Below are 20,860 nucleotides of genomic sequence, written 5' to 3'. Positions count from 1 at the left end.
AGAAGGAATCAAGTAAGTTAAATAAAAAAAAGATATTAATAAATATATATCAAATTCATTTAACGTTGAGGACTTAAATTTCTGAGAGCTAACTTTTTAAAATCTACTCGTGCGTTTTTTATAAAACTTGGAAATTTGGCATAATTTGAGTCGTAGAATCGAAATATGAAAAAACATTGATATGTTATTTCAGAAAATTCCGATTTTGTGTCAAAATACCTATATTAGAACAATGCTATATATAAATCTAATATATATCCTAAGTCGTGCTTTCGAGGCATTAAAACGCAATTTGAATCAGCCCAGTAGATAAAACTGCTCTCCCCTTTTTTTTTCGCCGTGTACATACATGCATGCAGATTCTTCGCAATTTACCTTTTTTAAAAAATTAATACATAGCCATAACATTTGGTGGCAAACATTTAAAAAATGATTTGAACAAAAAGTGCGTCTCGAGATTAGTAGCACCTCAAATTCTATTAATTATAGAAACTAATGAATGGCAATTTTATCTAATAAATAACTCAAGTCAATTTAAATTTTACAGAAGTTTTTAATAATGAAAATCGAAACGTGGGCTTTTGAGCATGATGTAACAATGTCTTTCTGTCAAATAACAAAATTAATAACTTTCCTTACATTCCATATAGCAGCAAACTGCGTTAAGTATAGCAGTAAACTGCATATAGCAGTAAACTGCGAAATTTCATGATGTCGAAAGCTTAAGTGATACTTAAGATGTGTGTAACCAGAACATGAGCTGTTTGTGGCAATTCATTTCAAAATGACATGATAAATTTTCTAAGCATCGAAGCAAGTGTTCAATACTTCTATATATCTATATCTTGAAAAGCTTCTGAAATCAAATTGTTTTTATATGAAATAAATTATGCTCATTTATTGCCTAAAAGAAATGACTGCGGAAGCCAAAATTTGGAAACATAAAACATCGGTATATATGTGTGAGAATATAGAAGATAAAATTCTAACATGAGATTGTAATAGCCCCTTAAACCACCTTTGTATTTTAGTCATTTTTCTTCCGTCCTTTCTTAAAAACAGTAATGTATGGATAATAAATCTTTATGATACTTAATGCATGAAATTACATTAAACTACAAAAGTGAAATTAAAGTCTTTTAGCCAATAATATATGTAAAATCTTTTAGTTAACTAATAGACATAAAATGGAATTTCATTATTCTTAATCTTTCTAGTATACATACCGTATGTAACCTGAGTGCGCTTCCCATCCTTCCTAGTATACTGCTAACGTCATGCCTGCTGATTTTATTACATTTCATTTAAATTTCTATGAGAATCTGCATAGATATGTTGCGTTATAGCGTTTTATTCAATGAACTATGCTTCAATAAAAAACATATGTGAAAGCTTCATCAAGCAACATCTACATTACTATAACTAAATATAATCATTACATATAAATAGAAATAGAAAGGGAACGGGTATAAAATAACTGACTAACTATACGCTGATTTGCGCTGTATCTGGTGGCCAGTCTTCATCAATTTTGCATTCGATCAGCTGTAAATGATTAATAATAAATTAATAAATCTGAAACGCAGCTGTACACCGATATCTTAGGCGAAATCATATCAATCTTAAATTCAACACATTCTCGATGCGTGTTTCACCGATTCAACTCTGACCGAGATAGCAAGTCTTTGTGGCGTACTGTAAGTCACAATATGCAGGATTATATCCACAAGCTACTAGGAAAACGAACTGCGTCCACTAAAAATAACTATCAGCACATGAAGAATCTATTTCAACAGTAAGTGACAGGCTTTATTACATCTAAAAATAGCATAGTTTCAAACTGCAAAATTTAGTAAACATCTATATATGCCTTTTTCCTATAAATTGTTGATCGAAGATTGACAGGGTCATTATTCATGGTTTTTTAATTGGGTATCAAATCAATAGGCTCGATATTAATCCAAATATTGGTGAGCAGTACAACTATAAGACCACCTTTAGGGATATATGTAGAGATCTTAGACCTTCGGAACAACGGAAAATATATATCGTATCTTATGATGAACTCATCACTTCTTATATCGGAAAGAGTTTATTCACAGAAAATCCTTACAAAGGCTTTCAAATATACTACACTGCTTCGAACTCACTTAATGTATGAAAGTGAAATACCGCAATATGAGAGCATTTTCTTGGCCCACTCTTCATTCTTGAAAGATTCATTGTCACCAAATACTATAGGAGAAATATGAAGGCAAATATAACATTTATTTTAAAAGTGGCGCTGTACGTTAGGATAACGGCACACCAGTGAACACATAGTAGTATGCACAGAATGGTTAAATGAGAAAGAAATTTAGGATATGACAAGCTTGATATGAGTCCATCTGATGTAAACATTATTGAGCCATGATATTTGGAGGTTTCTTCATGTAGATTATAAAATAATGATGGTAATAAAAATAATTTTCTATACTTTTTGTGTTAATAAAAAATAAATAAAAATTATTCTAAATTGTAAAATTCGACATCAATTTGATCTTAATTTCAATTAAAAATAAAAAAATGCTAAATTAAATTTCTTTTCATATTATTTTTCTCAAGAAAGAAGACTTTTGAATTTGGAAACAGGTAAAGCGTGTCTACTTAGTCTCAACGCTAAACGTAGTTCGATATTGCGCAGATTTTAAAACTCAAATTGGCTATAAACTCTTACGAATACACAGAGTGAGCAGGACACTAATTTAATGCCCAACTGAATTATTTGTTCCAACATTTATTATCAAGGAGCTCTTATATCCATAGACTAAGATTAATCGGAACATAATAATGCATTTTTCTGACTTGATTATTGAATAATAATGTCTTCATATAATCAGCAGGACGGGATTAATTCTATCACGTATTAGCTTCAAAATACAGAAAATTTAGCGTAGACTGTAAACACTCTAGAGAGAAGTAGGCTTAAATGATTCCAGTGGCATCTCGATCACTATCCAAAATAATACCAAGACTCTCTTAACACACAAAAGCAGACTCAAACTGAACCGCCAATAATTACGGAACAGATCAGGAACTTCGACATCAAAAGAGCTGAAATAATTGTGACTCTCGTTCAATAACTCAATTTTATCGCAAACTCTATGGCACAAGGCTATCATTCAGAGCTTTTATATGTTGTAATACCTAACTAACGCGACTTTTTTCGTGTCCTGTGAAAATGCATTGCTTAAAAGCTTGATTTTTCTATCGAAAACTTTGAAAAACAAGCGTACTTCACTTCCTAGAACTACCTATAAATAGTTAATGGTGTGGTGTTCAGCTTTAAATTAATTGATAAATTTCATTAGGAAGCATCTTGATGCTATAATCTAGGCTTTAATCATTTCTGTATACATTAATCAGTTTTGTATAACATAACAATAATTTGCAACAGAATCTTTAAAAGAATGATATAAAATATACTTTATGTGATACATTAATAAATATTTATTCTGCTCTTATTTTAAATAAGAATTATTTAAATAATATTATAATCTGCTCTTATTTTAAATAGTACACTTTTATTGGTTCTATATTTGCGATGATTCTCATTCAAATAAGTCTTGCTTTCTAAAGAATGCACGCTAACAGAATGTTTATTTCCATACATTCTATAACAGGCATTACTGTCGTATTCAGTAGAACGTTTAGTGTATTCCTTTCATGTTGTAATTTGCTACATTATATTACATGCAACTATTCGTGTAATTCTAAATTCTAATGTATCTCTTCAATTCACTATGGCATTTGGTCATTTCTTAGTTTTCTTCTTTTACTAATTCGAATAGTACTAGAGCAATTTAATATTTTAATCTTCGTTTCAATTAAATGTACATTTCGATATATAAGAGTTAAAAAAATATAATTTTCTGCTATTATGTAATTTAATGTCATATGAGTTAAAATCTGATTTATTTCTTCTCTCATTTTACTTCATATCTGGTTTGGTTTGATTCAATAGATTACGGCAAAGCCTCGAGGGATATCTGCTGAAGAGAATGCCTTCGAGGAGGACTTCTAAGGGAAACTGTCTCGTATACACGTTATACATGGGGAAAACAGCTAAACCTCCGATGCATCCAGCTCGTTCGCGGTATTCGAATCTCGGACCCAACTACTAATGTTCAGCGATTTTACCGCTCGATCGCTGGTGGGCTACTTCATATGTTAAAAAAAGCTTTAAAATGTTTCTAGGAAGCTTATTTTTTCATTAATTATTACTAGTAATTTTTAAACATATTTACACATAGTCAAATCTCATTTGCCAATATAATTCATTCAAAAAAATACTTATAATCTATTGTATCGAATTTTCCTATACGAAACAATGAAAACTCATATACTCTGTTTACAACTCAAAGCATATCGTATAAAAATTAATAATAAGAAATGTTATATTGCGTTGTCTTTGAGTGCATTCATTGTTCTCATTGTTTCACTACACGAATAAGACAAGAATGTTCCAAACTTAGTTGTTGAACCAACATGTAAAGTTTAATTGGTTTGTCTGCTCTGCATCTTGCATTTCTTAAAGGCCCAGTGAGTCTCGAAAATGCAATGATCTTTCATAAGCTTATCATTGGTCATTTGCATTATTTTCTGCTCTACTGTAAGCCTTCTTTGACCATTTTTTTTCAAATTGATCTGTCGAAAATCGCAAACTTTTGGGACACTTAAGCGAACGTGAGCTACTTTAACGCCCAAACGTGCAACCTCTCTCCCCAGCCTCAAACGTCTATTAAAATTGACATCTCTGCTCACTTTAAGGGCCTTTTCTCTTTTTTATCGACATACTTAGTTCTTTATTTACGAATTTGGCGTGCAATGTATTTGCCTTCTCACAGATAAAGTTCTCTGTCATATAAACACAATCTGAGTGATTTCCAAAACTGCTTTTAATACGGCTTTTAATAAATTCGAGTGATATCTTAATGCAATTCGAGTGATTTCCAGGACTGCCTAATGCGGAACTTGAGTAACTAAAAGAATCCTTTTAGAGGGTACTATGTCTGAAATTCCTTTTTAATTCTCTTTTATTAAACCATAAGAAATCATTGTGAGAAAGGGAGAGAGAGAAAATTCTACCTTCGTGAATGTTTGCAGTATGATAAGCTGCCTAAACTCTTAAGGTAGACATGCAACAGCAGTCCCTGTAGAGTGAGCAAGTCGGAAAGCAAGAACAACTCTAAACATAGAAAGTTATACATCATATCGGAGTTAAAATACTTCTAAATACGCATAATACTTTAGGTACACTAAGAAACCTTTGAAGATACACAAATTACACGGGTGCTGAGGACTTGAAAGGCACAAAAGGTTATCGTGCTCTAACCAGGCAAAATATGTCTTTCGATATACACTAAAAAGAAAATAAGTGATGACAATGCTTATAGACAAATAAAATTATCTTATAAGACAATCAAAGATATCAGTAAAATGGAATGTATTCTGATCCCATAATTTTTAAAACGTTCTGATTGTTAATCTTGAAGTAATTTTGAAGTTGTGATTATTAATATTGCATGATAAACTAGCATGTAAATCTATAATAACACAGGTTTTTGATTTTAATGATATCATAAAATTATGTTTCTTCCTGTTAACGTTCTGCGAGTTCCGCAGAACAATTTCAATGGTTGCACAATCTTTGCCAATACTAGCCGCAACGGCTTGGCTATCAGTGACCTCGCAGCAAGTCGAATCCATACGTGATGTTTTTTTTCTTTTCTTTACATGAGCGCAGACTTCCTAACCCCTTCTAAAAGATGTGATCGTTGCTTTGGTATATTCGTGACTTCGTTTTGTTACATACTCTTATTTCTTCTTTTTTCATTAAATACTGTGAAATTGTAGACATAGATATGCTGTAAAGACATGTAAAATCATGTCATGCCAGCTATTCGCATGTCTTATTCGTATTTCTCAATGATCATCCGCCATAATCATCTACTTTTTCTTAAAGTCTTTACAACATTTTTCTTCATAGAGCCATTCATGTCATACAGCAATTCACGAATTGTACATGTGGACATAAAATTAAACAATAAAGAGCTTTCCGCAAATTACTTCATTACGATGCTATGGTAAACAATAAAATTTTTGTACGGTTGTTGAATATACGAGTGAGGAACGTCGATTGACACCACAAAAGGAAGATATCTGCAGTTACACTGTAAGGATCTTAAGTTTTACTAACGTTTATTTTATTTTAAATCTTTACTATCACTTCTTATTTTCTACTTCCGGCCAGAATTAAAAGCTTTAACTTATTTATGCAAATTTGTCTGGCGAACGCCAAGTACTTAAGTTGTGGCTTTTTGCCAAGCGAGAGAGAGGAAGGAGTTAGTCGAAGCAGGCCGCTTGCCTTAGCAGTTTTACTCGGTTGCTGGTTGCCTTCCAGGCCAGAGGTTTAATCCTCTTGATAATTTTTAACGTATTGTAGTGTTAACAGTTCTCTGTACTACATACGGCTTCCTGTTAATATACGGCCAATCTTCCACGTAGGCCCTTGTTTATTATTCCAAAGTTAAGTTAGAGTTAAGTTAATATTTTTATATTCTTACGTTCAGACCACAAGTGGTTGGTCTCTGTATTCCGAAGTACGGAAATCATTGTAAAGAGTGAAAAATAAAGGGTTTCGTATACCCTTTCTGTGTATCTTGTCTACTTCCCACATTTATTGAACATAGCTTTAGTAAGTTCCCTGTTCCGAGTCAGGTTCATGAATGTTCCCCAAGCAAGTAAGGCGGAACACTGAACCTGATAACACTGTAAAAGAGAGAAGGAAGTCGACTCACATGAGGACTAGCAGACAAACCTTACGCGTAATCTCGTATTATAAGATAGGTCTTGTTTATCAAGTTGAATTTTACAACATTTTCTTCCTTGGTTTAAAAAACATTCCCAAACCAAGTTACTCGTAATCAAACATTTTACTGTATGTTAATCAAAAATTAAAACTTAAATAATAACTTTATCGAAATGATTTTAATTAGAAGCAGAAAACAATTTTTATTCCTATATTCAAATAAAATGTAAAGTTTTCGTACATTTCGTTCTGGAATAACATACAGCAAAATACCACTTTAGTCAGTCTGGTTATGATAACAATTTTTATCAATATCTAAATGATAAATCCCCTGAATAGGTTGTCTTTTAAATGTTTTACCAATGGTGCATATAGTAATGATATGCGTGTATCATTGCATATCATTACTATATGCACAATTGAGCATGTCATTACTATATGCACAATTGGTTACCATAAGAATAACTTATATTGATAATAGAAACTCACAAAACCAAAGAAGATATATTATTGATTAGATGCGACTAGAAAATACGTGGCAAGAGAAAAATGAAGATACATATCTACTGAGGATTTATTTAGTTTGAATAACGGTTAAATTTTAAGTAAAGCAACTTTTCTTTCAGTCTTCACCCACGCATTCTTGCCAGAATGCTAATCAGAGAGCGCACATGTATTGAAGTTAAGGTAGAAAAAAAATGCTGTTTAAACGAAGCTTTTGGAAAGTGATTTTAGAACGTGTTACGCCTGCTTGAAGGCCATACTGTTGCTTTGAATTTTTAGCAATTTGAATTCTGTGGCATTGAGGACTCTTACCATTAGTCTTGTTTCTGCGGGCTTTTAGGCCTTCTTGCGCGTTAAGTTATTCTCTAAGCCGTTAGATTACTTTAATTACATTTTAATTAAAGTTCAGCAATACCTGTTTGAATAGATCCAGAAGAGTTAGCCTTACGTAAACAAAAGTGAGACCGTCTGCTTAACTATTATGTGATTGAATAAATATAATCTTCTACACCGTTCTGACTTTTTTTTTCTGTTGCCTTCACCTGGGGATAACTGCTCATGCAATCTTAAAGAACTTGTTAGTTTATAATATCTCAAAATATGAGACTTTATAATCCATAAATTCATGAATCATTCTTTGGTGCAGAGAGAGAGAAACTGTGTAAAGTATTACCCAGTGCTAAAGAAAATTAAAACTTAAATGAAGAAGTAAATAGTGATGAGCCTGTTCAACCCCTTTTATCGATGATTACATCGATGATTCATTTACTTTTTGTGGTCAGTTATGCTGTAAAATATGACGTGGATACAAGGACAATGTGGATAAAACGGTGGAAAGCAAAAATTAAATGTGAATTAAATTGCTTTGTATTATGAAAATGGAAATGCCATTCCCCCCCCCCCGAGAAGGGCAGCTGCGAATACAGAGGAACACATAAAGAAACTTATGAAGCTTAGAGACATTAGGTATTTATTGGAAGCATGAAATCTGAAGAATTAGCAACGCCTTCGCCAGAAATCGAACCACGGACCTCTCAATTACACGCTGAGCGTGCAGACCATTACACCACGAAAGCTCGTTAAGAAGGCGGGAAAAGTAACTTATGTACTCTCCCTTTTAAAAATCGACTGGGGTTTGTGGGAGACACAATCGCCAAATCCTGGGTGAAGAAAATCGTCATCCAACACCCTTTTTAATTCGGGGCGTCACTGTAGAGATATTAGGTATTTTTTGGAAGCAGGAAGGAGGAAAAATTAGCAACGCCTTCTCCGGGAATCGAACCGCGGACCAGTTACGCGCTGAGCGTGCAGACCACTACACCACGAAGGCTCGTTAAGAAGGCTGGAAAAATACCAGCCTTCTTAACGAGCATCAAAAGCCAAGACGCAATGAATCCAGGAGTCCACGTGATCTACCGAGGCACAGCCACATTACGCAAAATCTCTGATGGAAAGTTCCAACAAATTCCAACGTGCTCGAGTGTATAAACTACGGGAAGGGGGACTACCGGGGATTTTATGCAAAGAAAGAGACTACCTGACCAGTGCCGAAAACCCTCAGCTCGTTATAAAAATGCCGAGGTTCCGAGAAACCGCAACGGAAAGGAAGGCTGACGAGGAGCAGGTGACAGGTGACAGCAGGACAGGGCACCCGGACGGCTTTCTATGACTACTCGGGTATTACCCTGGCCCTGCAACCATCTAGAGACTTCACAGTTGTAAGATGCTTTTATGCCAATTGTGTTTATTGCATGTGCCCTATTCCGGCCTGCAGAGGTCTATGCCCATTTTTTCTAGTTTGGCCATTATGCTTTTAAGCTTTTGCCGCGTGCCTCGATGTTTTATGAGAAGGCGTTTGAAAGGCAGAACATTGGTAGCTGGGAATTTGATGTGCCATTCTGCTGTTAAGGGGCATTCCGTGACATAATGGTCTGGTGAGCCCACGTTGTCACAAACACACATATCAGTTGTTGCTAGACCCCTTTCTGCAAAGTACGTCGGAAAGGGGCCGTGGCCTGTTATATATCGCGTGAGGTAGGGCGATGAGATGAGCCGGTCCACCTCTACCTTGGGCAGGAACTCATATGCTCTGCGGCCTTGCGGAATTTGGTCCCATTCATTCTGCCAGTTTCCAATGGCGGACTCCTCTATTTGTCTCTTTAGGCATGACCGGGGCAGGGGCACCTGAATCTGCTCCGTTTCCTCATTTTGGGCAACCTTCTTGGCAAGAGCGTCTGCCGCTTCATTTCCCTGGATTCCGGAGTGCGCCTTCACCCAGGAAATTTGGATTCTCATTGACTTTTCTTGTAGACGGAGGACTTCTTGCAGGTGCGAGATTAGTGCGGAGCGCTGGAGAGGGTTGTTGATAGCATAAATGCTTGACAGGCTGTCAGTAAATATCGTAGCTCGACTCTGCCGTGTGTCAATTGCCCATTTCACTGCCTTTGTGAGGGCAACTACTTCCGCTTGGAACACTGAGTTCTGTGCTCCCAGACGGCCCTTCCATTCCTTTGCTATGTTTCCATTTATATAGGCTATATAGGCACTGCCTACAGCGTTATCAATTTTTGACCCGTCTGTATAAAGCACGGCCCCTGGTCCGTCTAAGCTCGGGGTTAACGCTGGTGAGTGGAAAGTCCTTATGCCCAGTCCATATTCCGACGGATGTGTGCTTAGTTTGGACCTGCGTGTTTCGTAGACTTCTGGCAGATAGCATGTATCCCCATATGTGCATGGCTGTTGGAGTTGCGTCACCTTTGCAAATGAGGCTTCTTGCTGCGCTTTGATTGGGAGCGGCATAAGCCCTGCTAATACCGAAGCGGCCGCAGTCGACGTTGTCCTGTAGGTCTTCGTTATGGCCAGGACAAATGGTCGCTGTGCACTACTTAGCAATTTTGCCTTTCTGACTGTCATCGGGGCTGCCTAGATGGCTGCTCCGTAGGTTAGGACCCTCTCCGCGACAGTGGAGTAAAGTATCTTGTAGATATTGGGCCGAAGGCCCCAGTGCGGGCCTTGCATTTTTTGCAGATTGTTTGCGATTCGGCGAGCCTTTTCTCTTTGGGCTTTAAGGTGAGGCAGCCAGGTGAACTTTTCATCCAATATAATACCAAGGAGTTTTATTTCTCTGACCCTTTTGATGGTCTTCCCATTAAGCTGGATGGTTGGGTTTCTTATTAAAGTTTGGCCTGGCTTATGATAAATTATACATTTCGATTTTGCCTCAGAAATTATTAGCTTTTTCTCCTGACATAGCCGAGAGAAGGTATCAGTTTCGCTGACGAGGAGCAGGAGAATCAATGTCGCCAAAGGGTTTGAGTGGACCAAATAAAGGGTTATCCCACCTAGAGTGACTTCGTGGGGAGAAGAGTGGAGGCGTATGAAAGATCGAAGAGATAAATGCAATTTAAATTTTATTTTATATCCAGAAGAACTAGTTGCTAAATTCCTTTAAGGTTTGCTCAAGTGAGGCTATTTTGGTTCATTTAAAGAGCAAAAAGGCTCGGAAGTTAGAATTTTAGTTATCTATGTTTATTTTAATGTTACTCGAGAAACAGCAATGCGATTTTTAGTCTGCGAGACTGTTACCAGGAAACGCGAAAGAAAATGCTAAGAATTTCAAAACAACTCATATATCTCGATATAAAGTTTACTTCTTGGTAAGGTGGTAGTGTCTGCAAACACACTTATAAAAGACACTGTCTCGTTATTACACTCCAATACTTCTATAGAGCAATGGGGAAAGAGATTTAAAGGTGGAATAAATTTGCGTAATAAGGGTACAGATAAAATTAAGTGAAATATTTTATAAAAACTACATATCATGTTTGTAGAAAATTTTTCTAGTGTTATTTTTTTCCTTCCAAAATTTCTGGAAGGATGTGAGCTGCTGAAACGTTATACCTTCTGACGAAGAATCCAGACTGTTTGCAACACATATTTTCTTTTTACACTTAAAATCTTATGATTGTAAGAGGTTGGCTCTGAAAATAATAGGTAGTTAGATATTTAAAATTCAAGTTCTCTAATGAGGTCGCTAAGGACCTCTTTAATGTGTATTTAAATTCTGGCAGGGAAAGATGAGAGAAATTATTTAAATTGACTAACAGTAAATTTTTAGTTAAAACAAATTTCCTTTTGAACTCGTTCACCAACCCTTCCCTTCCAAAATGCTAATCTGATAGCGCGCGTGTCTTCAAATTAAGGTAGAAAAAGTGCTATTAAGCTATTTTTGGATAATGATTTTAGAGCGTGTTATGCCTGCTTCAAGGCCACGTTGTTACTTTGCATTACTAGCGATTTGATTCTGTGGTGCTGAGTGCTTGTAGCCATTAAGCTTGTTTCCTGTAGCTTCTACGAGTCAGAGCCTACATGTTAAATTATCCTGTGAGCCGTTAGGCTAGTTTAATTACATTTTAATTTAAGTTCCAAATTATCTGCTGGAGTTAAACCAGAAGCGTTGGCTTTAATATATGCCCACGTGGGGCCGAGGTTCTGAGAAACCGCCGAGGTTCAATTTGTGCAATTCTGGGATGTTTTTTAAGTGAAAATAGATCGATGTGCACATGGGCAAAGCCAATGTGGTGCACAATGCCGAAGTTGTGCGCGATGCCGAGTTTGTGCAATTCTGGGATGTTTTTTAAGTGAAAATAGATCGATGTGCACATGGGCAAAGCCAATGTGGTGCGCGATGCCGAGTTTGTGCAATTCTGGGATGTTTTTCAAGTGAAAATAGATCGATGTACACATGGGCAAAGCTAATGTGGTGCGCAATGCCGAGTTTGTGCAATTCTGGGATGTTTTTTAAGTGAAAATAGATCGATGTGCACATGGGCAAAGTCAATGTGGTGCGCAATGCCCAGGTTGTGCGCGATGCCGAGTTTGTGCAATTCTAGGATGTTTTGTTTTTTAAGTGAAAATAGATCGATGTGCACATGGGCAAAGTCAATGTGGTGCGCAATGCCGAATTTGAGCAATTCTCTGATTATTCTTTAAGTGAAAATAGATGGATGAGCACATGGACACCGAGTTTGTGGAATTCTTTGACGTTTTTCGAGCAAATACTGATCGTTGTGTAAAAGGAAAAGCGAGGTTGTATGTGATGCGGAGCAGTAATGTAACTTTATTTATGTGCAATGTTTAACATATTGTTTGTGTATTTTAAATTTGTATTGTTGTTTTAATTGTGAATTATATTTAAGACGTCATTTTTGATTTAAATTGTATTTTTAATTTTATGGCTTTGATATGTTTATAACGCTTTCCGACTTACGATATATATCGATAGCCCGACGATCTACTCAACAGTAGCAAAATTGTTAACTTTAACTCTTGAAGTAACTTTTACCTCATATTTTAATACGTAGTGTTTGTTAGTGTTTGGTCGGGTATTTAAGCCAAGTTTTTAAACGTTTAGTATTAGAGTTTTCGGCAGCAGCATCTTCAGTTCTTCCTACCACTCGTCTCCACCGTGATTATTTCATCTTTAGCCATTTTCCTACAGGACTTTGAAAGCACGCCATTAAAAATATTGAGCAAGTTTAAGTAGACCAACTTATGTAGTCTCCGACTATGTTAACATAAATTTGAAAATTTCTATTTAGGTTACTACCCCTAAGTGGCAGACCTTTATTTCTAATCACAAGTGGTACTTTTTGCTTAATTTAGTGTTCATAAAAGAGAGTTAATAAAAGAGAGACTTTTAGAAAGAATAACTTTTAGAGTTAATAAAAAGGTTATTTTAACTTGATTTTCTTAATTTTTCTTAATATATATATAGATAAAGCAAAAACCAGCTCGTCAATCTAATAGAGTCTAAAGAACTTTGATTTTCATTTTTCACAGTTAGGACCCTATAAGTCTGGTGTTTGATTTCATATTTCACAGTTAACATCAATGTCAGTGAGAAGCTGCGTTTGGCATAGTTTTGAATTTTAATTTGGTACTTTAATTTTTCCTATTGTTATGTTATTGAGTTTAAGTTTCCCAAGATCTTAGATGTTTGTTTCTCTAATCGCATTTCACTTAGTGTTTAAGATTTACACCCAAATTTTAATGTTTGTTTTATATGTGACTTTTAAAATGTGTCATCCAGCTCCGAAGACTGTAATATGTTTGATATAAATTTCACTGCTACAAAATTCAAATATTGTCAGTATAGGCTACAGTTTATTAAATGCAACATAGCTAAGTCGACAGGATCTCAGTAATTTTATTAATTCGGTGTACAATACCACGAAACTTTTTCTTCTTTCTTGTATACGGCTGCTGAATAGAAATCTTTTCACTGTAATATTCCTTTTAGGTGCTGTTTTCGATTAAAAAATTTTGTCACTGTTTTTTCTATCGGCATCCGTAAAGTCAAAAGTGTTTAAAGGTTATACAGCATCTTCACTAACTGAATTAAGCAACATTCATACCGTCTCCACAAAAGTCTAAACTCGGCCTTTATTTTCCCAGTCTTTGATTGCAAACATGTTATTTCAGTTTACAAAAATATTTTAAATGACACAAATATTCATGCTTTGACATTTTTAAATTCAAAGAAATCAGTTTTTTAAAAATTTAGAAATCTAACTTTTAATACATCCCTCTGGTCTTTATAATTATATAAATTTTATACTTATTATAAGAAATGAAACAACTAATAAACTATACTAAATATTCTAGTTCAACTAAGATTGACCTAGATATTTAACTTCAAAATCTGCAGTTTTTGCTACCATAATCAATTTGCATCAAGATGTCGGTTAATACGTAATTTAGAATTATTTGCGGTTGACATTTTAATTATTTGCTATGCCGAAAGAATCTACAAGCAAATAGATTCAAAGTTTTTCAAACCTAAAAAGAGATTATTAATATTCTCATGAAGTTCTATTACTTCAAAATCATAATCCGGTAATCGAATGTAATATTCGTTAAAAAGCGAGTACTATTTTTCAATTAATGTAAATAATACTGCTAGTTGCCTACGTTCCAGTATTAAAGTCTGCCTGTGTTTTCTAGAACAAGAATTTTACGATTCTGTAAATAAGATCGCCATTTTGAAAAAGAAAAATTAATATTTTTCATAACATTTCAGAATAGAAATGCTCGCCCCTTGATCTCGTAATATAAGAATTCTTTTCCTAACTAATATTTTTAGTCATGTACACATGCAAATATTCCACTCTTCAATCTGTATACAGCCTTTAAATATTGTCTTCGACTTTAATAAGAAATATGTGGTACTTTGTAAAGGTGATACTTTTTGTGTTATATCTTTTACAAAAAGTAAAAATTTTTCTTAATAATAAACAAAAAGTTACATTTGTAACTTTTACAAAATTGATTTATTTAAATTAAAAATTCTAAAACTCGCTTCATTATTTAAAATATTTTTCTAATTCTTGTATGCGTGTACGATATCTAACTTTGTGACTAAATGATGTGAGGAAGACTTGAGAAAATAAATGTCAGATAAGAACATTTATTAACACAGTTGCTATCTTTTAACATTCGTTGCTATTTGTTTCATTGAAAATGAAACCAAATAACCGAGTTCGGTTAGTTTCAAGTTGTGAAGCATTTGTTGTATCTGTTGAATAAAAATCTTTTTAGAAATATCACTAAAATGTTCCATCCCTAGTTAGAAGATTATCCAGATACGAAATTTTAGATATTATAGATTTTTTAGAAATTTTAGAAAGTAGAAAACAGCAGATTATTCAATATAAATCCGAGTCTTTACAAATAAACTTGGCAGTTCATCTCTCAGACAGATCTATTTCACACTTTATGATACATCTGTGCAAGACAGTAAAATACCGATTTGCAGATATAAGAATTTAATTTCAAACGTGCGCATAAATTCGAGTAATATAACAGAAGAATATATATAAGTTCAGAAGCGCTCTTTAGGAAAAAATGCTATAGCTGAGAGTTCTTTTAATTCTGGCTTTTATAAAGGGCGTCTTATTTGTTTCAGTTTAAACTTAACAAGGTGTATTAAATTTTTTTAACTTGAATTTAAAATAAAAGGTGTAAGGAATTTTTGTTTGCTAGAATAATGTCATAGTTACATCAGTATTTCTGCTTTACTAATATTCATAGAAAAACACATTTTCAAAAATATAGAAATAGTATATATGGTAGTTTATCTAACTCTTCAACTCGAAATTCTAAATAGAGAAGGCAAGCTTTCACTTGCTAGAAGGTAATAGAAACGGAAAAAAATAAAATGATGAATGATACATTGATATATAGCTAATATTATTCTACATCTAAAACGCTAAAGACAAAATTCTAATTAAGATATTTAGCTTCCTAAATAAACATTTAAATTAAATTTCCTGTCTTGCGGATATTCCAAAATTCTGGACGAAGCCTTCCAATACAATAGTTTTAACTAAAACTGCAGAATTACAAATATTCTTTAGCATTGGAAGTATTCGTTATACAACAGTAGCGATCAGAACTACCTTTCTTCAGTCATCACGTCTTATTTAAATATAATATATTCCATGTGTCCAAAATTAGCTGCTATAATTGAATACTTTTGCACTGTTTATTGATACTGATAATTTTATGATTTTGTTTGAACATGTTTTCAGAGATTTCAAGATGCTATTCTATCAATCAACAACATTTCCTTTACTTCCTTAAATCAGTACCAAATTAGAGGGTTCGCACACTCTTAAGCCACTCCCCATTTTATAAGGACTCTTAAACCAGCAATAGCATAAATCTATCTTATAGCTAATGAACTGTGAATTCAAATGATCTCTCTACCTAATAAACACCAGTATAACTCTGAAGTTCCAAATGATCTTTCTGGTATATTGGTAGTAGAGTCCTTACAAAATGGGGCGTGTTTTAAGAGCGTGCGAACCTTGTAAATTTGCTTCGAAAACATTGTCCCAAAATAAGTGTTACATTTGTGGAAAGGAAAAAATGAGAGCGAAACTACCAAGTTGTGATAATTTCAATTACGAATAAAACAATTTTAATTGACATTGAAGGAATTTTTGTACATAAAATAGCTTTGGGATTTCATGCCAGGTTTTGTGAAAGAAGATTTTGATGACGAAGATTTTCCTTATTGAGATTGGTTATTTTGTACGAATTGCCTCTACCTGGCATCATAATGTTCTCCATACATTGTAAAGTTAAAAATACATTGCCAAGATTTTCTGCTTCTATATTTTGAAAAGCGACTTCAACAGCACCCATTAATATGTCAATATTCTGCCAATATTATTTGTTTACATCTGATGTTGCAATGACTGCATTGCGTTAGAAAATCCGAGATGAAGCTCATTTAAATCCAGACTGTTTGGAGGTTGACATTGTAGTTGCAAATTCCATCTATGTTTTAAGCATTCTTCTGTAATATTGAGATCATTCCACTGCCAAATGAGACTTGGCATTGTTGTATGTACATACTAGATTTTTCACTGCTTGGAAATTTTTCACGTATAGCCGGAAAAAGTTTTCTGTAATCACTTTTCAGGGTTTTTTCTCCGTTAACAGTTTCTAAAACTTTTCTCACCGCAGTTTCTTTTGTACGATTTTTTTAGTCCCTTTTTGCATTTTCTGAATAAACAAAAGGACGTATTCCAATTTTTCCATCAAACATTTTGTTTCTACTCGAGTCCTTAGTCCGTTGCCATAAGCATTACCTTTGGTAATAAACCTTTTGATTTTGCAATGCCTCAAAGGTTCCGTTTCATCTAAGGTGATGTAAATCGAATTACTGGTTTTTGTAATATTAAACAATTTTTCATTGATATGAATATGATCCCAACATTTCCGAAAAGAATTCATTAGTTTGAACATGCCGTAAACAAAATCGAATTCTTTCGAGCTTATTTTTTTCTGTTATACTTAACTTAATGGTGGATGAAATAAGCTTCCAAACCTTTCCCTCCTTGAGAATTCTGTATAATGTTGATTTAGGAATACTAAGAACATACGATAAACTCTTAAGTGATTGTCTTCGTTTTATTTGGACATCTTTGATGCTACTCAATTGCTGAGAAAAATCTTTTATTTTTCGTCTGCATTTACCAATTTTTTTGTGAACTTGCATTGTAAATTTCATCATCATTTATTTTTGACGTCTTTTAAATTTCATCGCTTCAGCATTTATAGTACCATGGCTTAGTTTATCATTTTTAAAATATTGCAGTAAAAATTGCAATACAGCGTTACACTATTCATTATTAATTTTTTTCTTTAGGATATTTTCTAAATTATTATTCATAATTACAATTATCGTCACATTTTATTAGGTCGAATCGCGTTATTTCTTATTCCCATTATTTCACTTTCGAGTTAACATTGCTTCTAACACCAAGTATACTGCGTTATATTCATTGTAGTATTTGTATACTGTATTTATATTTATAATTTGAATAACGTCTGTACATTGTATGTATATTGTATTGTACATTGTACGATTTTAGCAGTGTCGATCTACTAAACTGCATCGGAAGTTATTTATGATTCCACCCACTTGAAATGTAGCAACAAATTTGGGACAGAGAGAGTATTTGTTTATAGTCGAATCCAAACGTTTGGTTTCGGAAAAACTGGCTACCATCGAACCATGAAAGATGGCAGAGATTTCGCAAAAATTAGGCCAATCGTTTCTCAAGAATCCTGAGCCGCAATTTTTGCTACAGCTCTTACAATAACACTTTTAGTCTTCCCGCACAATCAAAGCCAAATAGCCACTGATATGGGAAGCGTTCGATCAGCTTCGTTTTTGCGCATAGTAAAAAAGCTTTCTTTATTTTCTTACTATTTTGCTAGGCCGTCCGATTTCATAGGAAGCTCTATTTAGAGCGATATAAGCACAAACTGCCGCAGGTTGATTGTTCGAATCTAACATTGTTTCATTGGCCAGTTCCGGAAGTTGTGCTCCACATTTGACAGATATTAATTCTGTTGAGTTATAAATGAACCTAGGTTTATCGTAAGTGTAATTCTACGGCTATCAAACTCATTTTTTGTTTCCAAAAATGGAAGAAAAATGCAGCAATAACAATCAATTTACATTCCTTTTCATAAAAACACAAAATGGCTGATCCAGAATTACTCGGATCACACCGAATGGAAGTCCGCATGTTATGTCTTATGACATCATGGTTAACTGGCACTAAAGCACGCTGCTTGGCGAATGTTTCTGACTCGACGGAATAATACGTAAGTATCACTTTCGCTAATCACTACTCCACCCAGAACAATTTCATAATAAATTTAGAGATCTGTTCCTGAATTCTTGAGAAAGATGCAAAGGTTTGCATAATATTCAACCAGTTTTTTAAGGTTATATCGTGCAGATCGCATGCTTGTACAAAAATTATCCGCTCTAACTTCATTGAAGTTTCAACACATGTCCAGATAGATATGACTTTTTTGACTTTCATTTCTTTCCATTGTAGAGTCATTAGGATTTTTGGAAACCGTAGAGATGAAAAATTAGCAACCGCCTTCGCCGGGAATCGAACCACGGACCTCTGGAATACCGACCCAGTGTGCCACCGTTACACCACGAAGGCACGCTAGGGAAGTGGGAGAAATACCTTATACCGTTTATCAAGTACTCCGCTCCTAAGGGTCCTTTTTGAGTTTAGATATGAAGTCTTAACAGAATTTTCGGCTGTTACATTCTGTAAGCTGGTATCAAACCTACAGACACAAAACGCTACAGAAACGTTTCTTTGAAATGTGTTTTCCCAAAATTCGTGTAATGACAGGCTTCTAAGTGCAATATTTCTTGACAGTGGAGAAAATGTTCCACTCGGGCCTGCGTTTTGCATTGTTCACCCAAATAAGAAAGAACGAAGGGCACTGGACATCACTACGTAGCTTAACTACATATAGAATCCCAGGAAAAAAGAATTTCTGGGTAAGGTCTGGTAACCGGTTTGAAAGCGGTTTTACCCTTTTGGTAATCAGAACTCTAATATCTCTGGATATTAATCATTACATATTTGCTTAACAAGCGGACCAATTTCAAAGCAATATAAGTCCCCTTATTTTTTGGTAATTCAGATCTTTGTTTTATTTTAATGACGTAATTTTTTTCTGATATAAATTAAAACATATACAAAGGAACTGCAATTACTAAAAACCATTTCTAATACCATATGTAATGTTACTTGATACAGAATCGTATGACATTTATTTTATTATTATTATTAATATTATTATTTATTTTATTATTATCGTATGACATTTATTTTATTATTATTATTAATTATTTATTTTATTATTATTACTTTTCTTTTCCAAATTATTTCTTGGATATCTACAATGTCTTACAAAAGTGTTCGTACATATTAAGAATTTGCAGAAAAATCTCTGTTACCCGGAAATGAATTCGAATTTAAAGCCCAATACTTTTTCATATCATCTCCATGTGATATTGAATAAAACCAAACTTTTTAATTTTTAATACTGATTTATTTTCATTCTCAAAAATTGAAAATGTAAGGATGCATAGATAACGCACGCCACAAAAGTAACCGAACACCGAAACATTTACGCAAAATTTCATAACTGAAATTATCATCTACCATTTGTTTTATTTTTGCATTTTAGTGACTTTTAAATAATTGTTTGGCTTTATTTTTTGCTTTCTTATTTCGTTATATTTTGTTTAATGTTTAAAAATATCTCGTATCGTAAGGAAGCAAAGAACAGCATTCGAAAATTGATCATTTTTTTATCATAAGGATGGAAATAAGTCGATTCGGAATATTACTAAGTTAGTACATTTATCTCATTCTATGATGCAGTATGTGATAAAATGTTCTAAAGAAGAAAACTGGAACAAAATGAAGTAAGGAGAGGTTGTCCGGAAAAGAGCATTCGTCGTGACTCAACGTGTTCAGAGATTTATAATTAGAATATCTGTGAAAAATTCACGTTTGAGTGTCGTAAGATTTCTACTGAATTTACTACAAGATTTTAGTATTGAATTTACTACAAGTAGAAAACTGCTTCGGTTTCATTTAAAATATTTCGACGAGTGCTCAGATCAGCTGGCGCTCTGCTCGAAGAAAATGTTTTGGAAGTGCAAAAAATAGAAAGCTTAGGCTTTTCTTCTTAAAATCAATGGTAAATAAGCCCGCATCATATTGGAATCATGTCTTATTTGAAGATGAAAGCAAATTTAACATGTTTGCTTCCTCTGGGCGTATGGTATATGGAGAAAGAAAATGAAGAACTTAATCGCGAGACCGTGGTTGGAACAGTAAAGCATGGCGGTGGAAATGTTCTAGTGTGAGGGGGCATATCAGCTACAGGATTAAATAATTTAGTATTTATTGATGGCACAATGAATCATGCTCTTTATTTAAATATTTTAATAGAAAATTTAAAATTATCTGCCCAAATTTTTGATACTGAAAACAGCTTTATTTTTATCAGGGTAAGGCTCCTAAGAACACAGTCCTCAACGTTCGCCTTTTGAGTGTCTATAATTATCCACAAGTTTTGAAAACACCCCCTCTGTCA

Source organism: Stegodyphus dumicola, chromosome 9, assembly GCF_044657685.1.
Source record: "Stegodyphus dumicola isolate Sdum_Otavi_A_Nest chromosome 9, ASM4465768v1".
NCBI lineage: Eukaryota > Metazoa > Arthropoda > Arachnida > Araneae > Eresidae > Stegodyphus > Stegodyphus dumicola.
Note: the sequence above shows the minus strand (reverse complement) of the source record.